This window comes from Palaemon carinicauda, chromosome 19 (assembly GCF_036898095.1).
Source record: "Palaemon carinicauda isolate YSFRI2023 chromosome 19, ASM3689809v2, whole genome shotgun sequence".
Lineage (NCBI taxonomy): Eukaryota > Metazoa > Arthropoda > Malacostraca > Decapoda > Palaemonidae > Palaemon > Palaemon carinicauda.
In genome coordinates, this window is record NC_090743.1 from 12240907 (window position 1) to 12250906 (window position 10000).

The 10000-nt window shown below is 37.8% G+C and overlaps 1 protein-coding gene across 5 annotated transcripts in view; it reads left to right on the forward strand.

Moving 5' to 3' along the window:
* Positions 1–2901: 2901 nt before the first annotated feature.
* Positions 2902–10000, forward strand: part of LOC137658439 (Krueppel-like factor 6) — a 97858-nt gene continuing 90759 nt past the window's right edge. For 2 of the 5 annotated variants that reach the window (XR_011047330.1, XM_068393156.1), the window contains exon 1: positions 3499–3821. The gene's annotated coding sequence lies outside the window, so the exon portion shown is untranslated. Of the gene's footprint in view, positions 2988–3498; positions 3822–10000 lie in introns of those variants that run through there. The other 3 variants (XM_068393160.1, XM_068393158.1, XM_068393159.1) reach the window with 3 other exon arrangements.

Below are 10000 nucleotides of genomic sequence, written 5' to 3' on the forward strand. Positions count from 1 at the left end.
TAAATTGCACGTCAAACTTCAGTTTAGGGTGATCTTTCAAGTTATGCTTTTCTTTTAAGCGTCAGTTATTTCAATAATTTTTTTTTAATCTTTCTCATATATTAAAAACGGAATGTTGCTTACATCTGTCAATTCATTATACAAAAGGGTTTGAAGTAGAATATCTCTAACATTTGTAGATTGTTTAGATTTTCAATTTACTGAAATTAGGTGATGATGCTTTCTTATTATGTTGCAAAATTTTGATTTTTCAGGTTAAGAATGTTTTGTAAAGTTTTGAAAAAATGTTGCAAATGTTGATTTTGTTAGGTTAAGGATATCTTGTAGGGCTTTGAAAAAAATGTTGCAAATGTTGATTTTTTTAGGTTAAGGATCTCTTGTAGGGCTTTGAAAAAAATGTTGCAAATGTTGATTTTCAGGTTAAGAATCTTTTAAGAGTTTCGAATAAAATGTAGCCTACTTCTTTGAACCGAGGATCCGGAGGTAGAGTGAATTATACTTTTCCAATAATATGCTCGTATACTAAAGTATGCATGTGTGCGTATACGTTAAAAGGAGGTTACCATCCGAGAATCCGGAGCTAATGCAAATTTGTAATGTTCCAATAATATACGCATATACTAAAGTATGCATGTATGCGTATACGTAAAAAGGAGATTACCAACTGAGAATCCGGAGTTGCTGCAATTTATAATTTTCCAATAATATACGCATATACTAAAGTATTCATGTGTGCGTATACGTAAAAAGAGGTTATCTTAATTGACATTTTTTTATCACAAACATTAGATTTCCAATATTCGTCTGTTTTGCCTATTTTTGCCTCTTTGGCACATGATAGATTCCTACAGTAAACCTTATATTAAATCTCTCTCTCTCCTCTCTCTCTCTCTCTCTCTCTCTCTCTCTCCTACAGTTGGTAATTGTAGGAATGCATTAACAGGACAAAATGAAAATTTGTATGCAGACAACTATCGAACGGATTTGTGTTCAAGCTCAATGGCAGTAAGGGGCCCAGCTTGCTGGAACAAACTACCTCTGGAAATAAGAAAATGTATAAATGTTAGTTCTGATTTATTCAAAAAGAAACTTAAGCAATATTTTTTAGATTTTACTGAATGTATATATTTCCTAGATTTTTACAATCCAATTATTGTGAATTTTATGTAAATAATTGATATTCTTATGTAGCAGAATAACCATTTTATAATGGAATAAAGGTTTTTTCACTTTGACTCTCTCTCTCTCTCTCTCTCTCTCTCTCTCTCTCTCTCTCTCTCATTTATTGTGAATTTTATGTAAATAATTTATATTATGTAGCAGAATAACTATTTTATAATGGAATAAAGGTTTTTGACTTTGACTCTCTCTCTCTCTCTCTCTCTCTCTCTCTCTCTCTCTCTCTAAAAAGCATTTCTAGAAGCCACTGATTTAGCAGACAGACCCTCGGTTTATTTAGGCGTTATTTATATTTGACGACTCCTGTCATCGTGAATTTAGCCATTATCACCATCCTGTCTCTCCTTCTCAATCCCTGTCACTCCACCTACTCCTTCCCGTGATATATCACAACTCGCGGCTTTATAAGTTGCTTTTAAGAGCCTGTCAACGCACTGTCGGTTTCCCGTCTAATAAAAACAAAGTCACTTTTTATGTGCATTTTGGCAATGACCTTGAGAGAGATGTTGTAATCAAGGGCAATTGTGATCGTTACCTTGAGATGCAAATGATGTATCTCTCTCTTTTTTGTGTGAGTCATACGATTTCCGTCAAAAATTTCAGTCTGTGAAGATGATGATGCTGTAACTTGTATTTTTTGTATTTATGAATAGTTTTTTTTAGTTATTGTATAAATGTATGATTTTTTTTGTGGGGGGGGGGGGAGGTGTACGGATGTATATGGTTCTTATCATTGCGTACCTGGTATTCAATTTTTATTGTATTTTTTTTTAAATTCAGTGAATATGTGAATGTTATTCACACATCTATCTTGTCATATATATATATATATATATATATATATGTGTGTGTGTGTGGGGGGGGGTGTATTTGTTGTTTAGTATGTATGTATGTATGTTTATGTATGTATGTATGTTTATGTATGTGTATATATATGTATGTATAAATATTTGGAAATTTATATTCGTGATGTTAGCCGTTCCATGAAATCGTGGAAAATTCTAATTTCAATTTGCCTCCAATGGATTTACCTTTCGAAGGGATCTGGGAAACCCAAACTCTCCTCCTCTGGGACATTTGAAAGGTAACATTTCCAGTTAAAGTTCTTGTCTAGGGATGAGATCACGGGACAAGTTAAGGAATCTTGAGAAATATAAAAAAAAATGAAGAAGAAACTGGACGACGACGAATGGAGAATGGATCATTGATTCTCCAGCCCTGGGCTTGTCTGAGGGTGTAGAAGCAGCAGTAGGAGGAGGAGGAGCAGAGGGAGGAGGTGGAGGTGGTTGAGGAGGAGGAGGCGAAGAAGAAGAAGGAGGTGGTGGAGGAGGAGGAAGGAAGGGTGTGACACGGCGTGGAATAAGGTGTGGGAGTCGGCAAGGTGTGGCAACGGATGGGTGGGGCCGCTGGTAACCTTGGCCGTGAACGCTGCTTGCCCCTCCCCCCTCCCCCTCCTCTAAACTTCCCGACTCCCCTCCTCCCCCCCTCTTTCCTATACACCTCCTATGGTGGATCTCCCACCTCTCTATTCCTTGTAAGGTTGGAGGGTGTGCAAGGGGAGGGGGGCCGGATTGGGGACTCGAGAAGGAAGCTGGAAATAGGGGGAAGGGGGGATATTCTTGGGAGGCAGGAAGGGTGTGGACAGAGAGGGGGGGGGGGATGAGAATGGGGGTTTTGGTAGGTTGGTTAAGGTGTAGTGTAAAAGGGGTCCCTTGAGGTGGGTTTAGCAGTTACGTGGTGTGGGAAGGTGGGGGTGTTTGTGTGTGCTGAGAGCTGCTGCTGTTGTACCTTGGCTGCAGCTTATAAGTGTAGGTATTGTGTGGTGGCGATTTTGGGGGGTGGTCACTGCTGCATTGGTCCACGATCTCGTGTGTCAAGAAACATTGTTCTTAAAATCGCGGACGAAAGTAATTCTTCTATGCATAACTGAAAATTTGATCGTGTGTACAAAAGTGTCCAGCTGTTAAGTCTGTGAAGATTTTAGAACTCTTCTTGGAAAAATAATTACGATCACTTGGTCTCTTCTGTGACTGGTCCCAGGAATTCATGTGTCGAGAATCGGTTTTTAAAATCACGGACGAAAGTAATTCTTCTATGCATAACTGAGAGGTGTATCGAGTGTACAAAAGCGTCCATATGTTGGTCTGATATCTGTAAAGATTTTAGAACAATTGGAAAAATAATTACAATCGTTTGGTCTCTACAACTGGTCCTCGATTTCAAGTGATGAGAATCAGTTTTTAAAATCACGGACCTTTTTTATTTCATGCTGCAAAGTGCACTAAGTGTATAAAAGACTACACCGTAAAGAATTTAAACATCTTGGAAAATGAATTAAGCCCTTTTGCTCTCTTTCTGTGACTGGTCCTCGATTTCAAGTGACGAGAATCAGTTTTTAAAATCACGGACGTTTCTTTATTTTATACTGCAAAGTGGACTACGTGTACAAAAGGCTACACCGTAAAGAATTTAAACATCTTTTAAAATGAATTAAGCCCTTTTGCTCTCTTTCTGTGACTGAGAGATGGACTAGATAAAAACAACAGAACTTGTGAAATTTCGGTGTTTTTGGATATCGGGAGTTGGCGTTTATCGGTGTTTGTTTGCAGACTATCGGTTCCTGTTATTTACTGTGCTACACGGTAAGATATTTGGCCTTTTTGTTTACTCGGAGGGTGGGTCACTGGTGCTGCTTCGTGTTTGTTTGTTTACTGCTAAGGATTTGCGTTTATTGATGTTCCAGATTTATGTCTAGATTTATTTCATATTTTGATGCAATTACACTTATTTAATGGAGATAACTTAAGGCAAATCTCTCTCTCTCTCTCATAATAAAGATACAACTTTAATGGAGATAACTTAATCACGGCAAATCACAACTCCCCCCCTCTCTCTCTCTCTCTCTCTCTCTCTCTCTCTCTCTCTCTCTCATAAAGATTCAACTTATCTAATGGAGATAACTTAATCACGGTAAATCACAACTCACTCTCTCTCTCTCTCTCTCTCTCTCTCTCATAATAAAGATACAACTTATTTAATGGAGATAACTTAATCACGGCAAATCACAATCCCCCCACCTCTCTCTCTCTCTCTCTCTCTCTCTCTCTCTCTCTTATAATAGATACAACATATTTAATGGAGATAACTTAATCACGGCAAATCACAATCTCACTCTCTCTATCTCTCTCTCTCTCTCTCTCTCTCTCTCTCTCTCTCTCTTTCTTTGTATTGTCAATGCAAAAAATATAAAGCTTACAAAGGCCAACCAGTGCTTCTTTTTATATGGCCCTCTTTCCATAATTGCACGTTACACATTTCTACATTTCAAAATGCAATCCAGAGCAATTATTCGCGTGTGTGGATGCAAGATAAAAAAAATCTCTCTCTCTCTCTCTCTCTCTCTCTCTCTCTCTCTCTCTCTCTCTCGTTGCAGTATCTGTAAATATAGCTTATTAGGAATGTTATGAATTAAGACCCTAATTTAAGCTATTTCATGTGGGTATTTTTGTATTTTAGTTTAGTTATTTATAGTGAGTTAACTCTCTCTCTCTCTCTCTCTCTCTCTCTCTCTCTCTCTCTCAATAGATTATTGATAGATTTAGTAAAGTTGAATACTTTGTGTTCACGTTGTTTGAAAAAAAAACATGTGTTTTGAATTTTAAATTTGTATATTTAATTGTCAGGAAAGAAAAAAAATAGAGTTTTTTCGATTTCCATATGTTTATATCTTCAAAAATTGTGCTTTTATTATTTCAATAGAGCATGAAGAAAGTATGAAACCATTTCTTGATCACTAGTACCCTCATAGTTGGTGGGTAAAAAGGTTCATGTTCTTAATTTCTGCTCTAAAACAAGTGAAATATACTGTAATTTAAGGTAATTAAAGAATTTTCAAATAATCAATAGTTGAAACGTCTTAAGGTATGTTTATAAGTGTAGTATCAAAGTTTTTATTCTGGTATAAAGAACTGCATCTTTTAAAATTGTTCCATGGTGTAAATAACACTGCTTGATTGCAATTTGGTTATGTCCGATGGACGAAACTAGCATCATGAAATTATTTTACAACGTAGTATAAATTTTATATTTATTCTGGTATAAAGAACTATGTTAAAATTGTTTCTTGTTGTAAATAACACTGCTTGATTGCAATTTGTTTGTATCCATTGGACGAAACTAGCATCTTGGAATGGTTTTACAGTTAGCTAGGTACACCTATATGGCAATGGTTGCCTCCTACGTGAGAATCGACATAGGCAAATTCCCCATTCAGATGTCATTCCCCTGCCACGTCTCGAGTTCACAGAATTCGCGTTTCAATTATAATTTCATATCGGATTTGGTCTGCTTCGACTAGTGAAAAAATGTCACCGCTGCCAAATACGTGATTTGTGGAAAAACAAACCTCCGAGTAATGGCCAAACCCTTGGGTGTTGCCAACAGATTTGGGAGTGTACAACTCTCTCTCTCTCTCTCTCTCTCTCTCTCTCTCTCTCTCTCTCTCTCTCTCTTCAGTCACTAAAGGAGAGCTGAATAAGTTAACTACCAAGTCAAGAAAGGATTAAGACAAATTGACAATTACTGTATATTAAAAATAATTGGTTATGATATTTTTTTTCAAAGGCAAAAGTATGAAAATTCACTTTTATAATGCATTTTCTTTGATGATATTATTTTAGTTGTATTATATTATTGCCCGAAGAGCTCTGCTCCACAGGGGCTTGGACTGAGTCTTGTAAATCTTTTGTATGTAAGTATATTTTGTCCAATAAACATTATTATTATTATTATTATTATTATTATTATTAATAATATAAATTTTGGCGTTTTTCAAACTAGGGCATCTTGAGTTGCATTAATGTGTCTGTACATGTGCATGTGCGTCTGAACTTTGTTTTGTGTGTGTGTGAGAGAGAGAGAGAGAGAGAGAGAGAGAGAGAGAGAAATTTACCCCATTGCACGGCTGCTTAAGCACTAGAAGTTTTGCACATTAATTTAACTATTGTGTGTATATATATATATATATAGAGAGAGAGAGAGAGAGAGAGAGAGAGAGAGAGAGAGAGAGAGAGAGAAAATTTACCCCATTGCACGGCTGCTTAAGCAGTAGAAGGGCCCATTGATAAGGTTCGAGAGGAGGGTGTGTGTCGAGGAATCCGAATCGGCCCCAAGTGGCCATTGTCGTCTTGTTGTTGATAGTTGTCAATTTGGAAACGTCTCTTAGCATTTCTTATCAGCGAGCAGGGCCAGCCCTTTGGGCTGATAAGAGCAAATCTCTCTCCTAATACCTTGTGAACCTGACACGTGGTTTTTAGGTCCCCGTGAGAGCTGAACTCCATATTTGTGAGATAGCTGTCGTTGGTGCAGTGTGTACGTGGAACATCTAGTTTTGTTGGATAAGATTGGGAATGGGGTGTTTGTCGTTTGTTAAGATTGTTTTTTTTTTTTAAATACTTGTTTATGCAGTGCATTTTTAGTACTGTTTATGCACCGTAATTTTAAGTATTGCGTTGATTGATTTTATTGGCTTGACTATTTTCAATCTCAGCCAGTGTTAATATTTAATATATTTTCGTAAATTATAAATAGTATGAAATGCTACTTTGAAAATACTGCTCCCCCTTTCTTCTTCCTCTCCCTTCATTCTCCATCTCCCTTCCCTTCCTTCCTTCTCCCTTCCCTTCCTTCCTTCTCCCTTCCCCTTCCTCCTTCCTTCCTATATCCTCCTTCATCCCCCTATACCTTCCTTCTTCCCTCCTCCTCCTTCCCCCCTATACCTTCCTTTTTCCCCCCTATACCTTCCTTCTTCCCCCCTATACCTTCCTTCTTCCCCCCTATACCTTCCTTCTTCCCCCCTATACCTTCCTTCTTCCCCCCTATACCTTCCTTCTTCCCCCCTCCTCCTTCCCCCCTATACCTTCCTTCTTCCCTCCTCCTTCTTCCCCCCTCCTCCTTCCCCCCTATACCTTCCTTCTTCCCTCCTATACCTTCATTCTTTCCTTCCTATCCCCTCGCTCCTTTCCTTCCTATCCCCTCCCTCCTTTCCTTCCTATTCCCTCCCTCCTTTCCTCATATAATCTCCCTCCTTCCATCATATCACCTCCCTCCTTTACCCCCCCCCCCCTCTCTCTCTCTCTCTCTCTCTCTCTCTCTCTCTCTCTCATTAATTTCTTCAGATTCCTTCAATTCGATTTCTTGCAACATTGTGATTTACCTCTCCTAAATAAAATTGGGTTACGATCATCTCGTCATGTTATGTCTACTCTCCTTTGCATTCCATCGTTGAATTATTTTGACTTCAAACCACTGACTTACTGTACAATTGTATAAAACTAAGCAAATGTTACTTAATTTTATTGTTTGCTCGTTCGGATAAGGTAATGAACAACTGATGTTCTAAGTGGCTTGTAAAGGCCTCTTTTAGGGTTGGGAATAATGTTAATATGAAGCCAACACTGCTAAAAAAAAGTAATTTTAATGGAAAATTCTCCGTAAAAATATACTGTTCTCAGCCGTATTTCAGTAATATACGGGAGACAGTAATTTTACCCTACTTTGTTATTATCTTTTCCGGGCTGCCGATCGAAATATCACTCCTTTACCTCACTATATCCGTTTTTAAAACTGTAAAAATCCTGGAATAAATGTTGCCAGACATTCACCGTTTTTAATGCGAATTTTTAAGTGTAGGTATGGAATTTATTAATATAATTCTCGCTTGAATTTTGATATTGAAATTCTCATCTAGAAATTGCTAGTCACTTCGTCAAGGTAACGATGAATTTTTAGAATATTCAAGGGAATGTCGCTTAGTTTTAACGAAATGTGATGTTCTTCCTTCAGATGCATTGGTGGTCAATATTTTTGCTGAATATTTTGTCTGCGGCTTTCTTGTAATTTAAAGCTAACCGCTCTTAGAGTTCACATGTCATGTCCTCACACTGTATGTGTAGGCAATTTTACGTTTTTTTATATTTGAAAGAAGAACCGAATGTTATTAATGTTTATTCCACAATTTAATGAGTCATGTAATTTTCATTGTAGGTTTCTCTATATTTTGAGAGCTACAATTTTTCAATTAACGAATCGTGACGAAGAAAAGTTTGATACCTCTTGCGTGTACGTTTTTATAAATCTGTGAAAGAAGGATATTGGTTTTGGCTTGGTAATTAAGAAAATGATAATTTATACCTTGACTTTGTATAAATACTGGGAATAACGTGTTTTTTTCAGTCAGGCAATAACATATGTTTTGCAATCAACGAAAGGAAGGAAGGTTTGATATAGGTTTAATTGTGGGACCTTTACAACTTGATTTATTTCGTCCAGTGAATATGAAGCCAATTGCTTCTTTGAGGTTGTTGCTATTGTTATTATTATATCACATATCGAATCTCAGTGCGATTTTTCTATAGAATCATGAAAATATTGAAAATATTCCAGATGAATTTTAAGATGAGTGAAATGGTTGTACGTTCGTTTTAAAGGATGGTTGATGAGATTATTTTATTCAAAATTGTTTGTAAATATATAGTTTATGAAAGTAATATGCTTATATTTGGCAGGAATGGGTTGAATAGCCTGGATAGCCTGGTGTTGTTTGTGTGTGTGTGTGTTTTTTTTTTTTTTTTGTAGCTCTGTAAGGAATGGGATGGCGTACTACTAATGAGGCATCCACGTAGGTGTTGAAAGCAGTAGCGTGCTTGTAATTAGGTGACTCACCTTGGTCGTTTCAAATGGATGGGAAGAAAGTGTCTAGTAATGGTGTCTTTATCACTGAAATCAAATAGGGCTACAAATGACTTGGGATAATATTAACTAGCGTGTTCTATTGGCCATGGGCTTTAAATATGCAATTTCCCCATCCTTAGTCAGCTTTATATCAGATTTTTGTCTTTAGGTTGATTTACATTAGAAACCAGATTTCTCACACTTATCCTGTGTAACTTAATTCAGCCGATCTCATCTGTGTCGGCTCCCAACAGTCGAGCCGGCACAGATGTGATCGGCTCCCAACAGTCGAGCCGGCACAGATGTGATCGGCTCCCAACAGTCGAGCCGGCACAGATGTGATCGGCTCCCAACAGTCGAGCCGGCACAGATGTGATCGGCTCCCAACAGTCGAGCCGGCACAGATGTGATCGGCTCCCAACAGTCGAGCCGGCACAGATGTGATCGGCTCCCAACAGTCGAGCCGGCACAGATGTGATCGGCTCCCAACAGTCGAGCCGGCACAGATGTGATCGGCTCCCAACAGTCGAGCCGACACAGATGTGATCGGCTCCAAACAGTCGAGCCGACACAGCTGTGACCGGCTCCAAGCAGTCGAGCCGACACAGATGTGATCGGCTCCAAACAGTCGAGCCGACACAGATGTGATCGGCTCCAAACAGTCGAGCCGACACAGATGTGATCGGCTGAATTAAGTTATACAGGTAAGTGTTCGAAAATTAATTTTAAATTTAAAAATTAATTTTCTCCCAGATCGAATTGCGTTTGAATTAGGACTGCAACAGTTAGCCTTTGGGGTTGGTTGTGACAGGTGGTGTCTATGGGGAAGCATATGACTACAAAATTGGAGTCTGTAGGTAAAGGAACTTTTCCTACGGCTTTTCTATTGATTTAAGAAAAAAAAAATGAACTTTCGTTGAGTTCTGATTTGAAATATGTCTTGTTTGGAGTTTTTTTTTTTCTCATAACAGGTATTCCTTTACGTTGGTTTTATCTAAGAAAGTTGCGTATTGAAGAGTAAGTTTTTATCTAGTATATATATATATATATATATAATGTGTGTATATATATATATGTATATATATATATA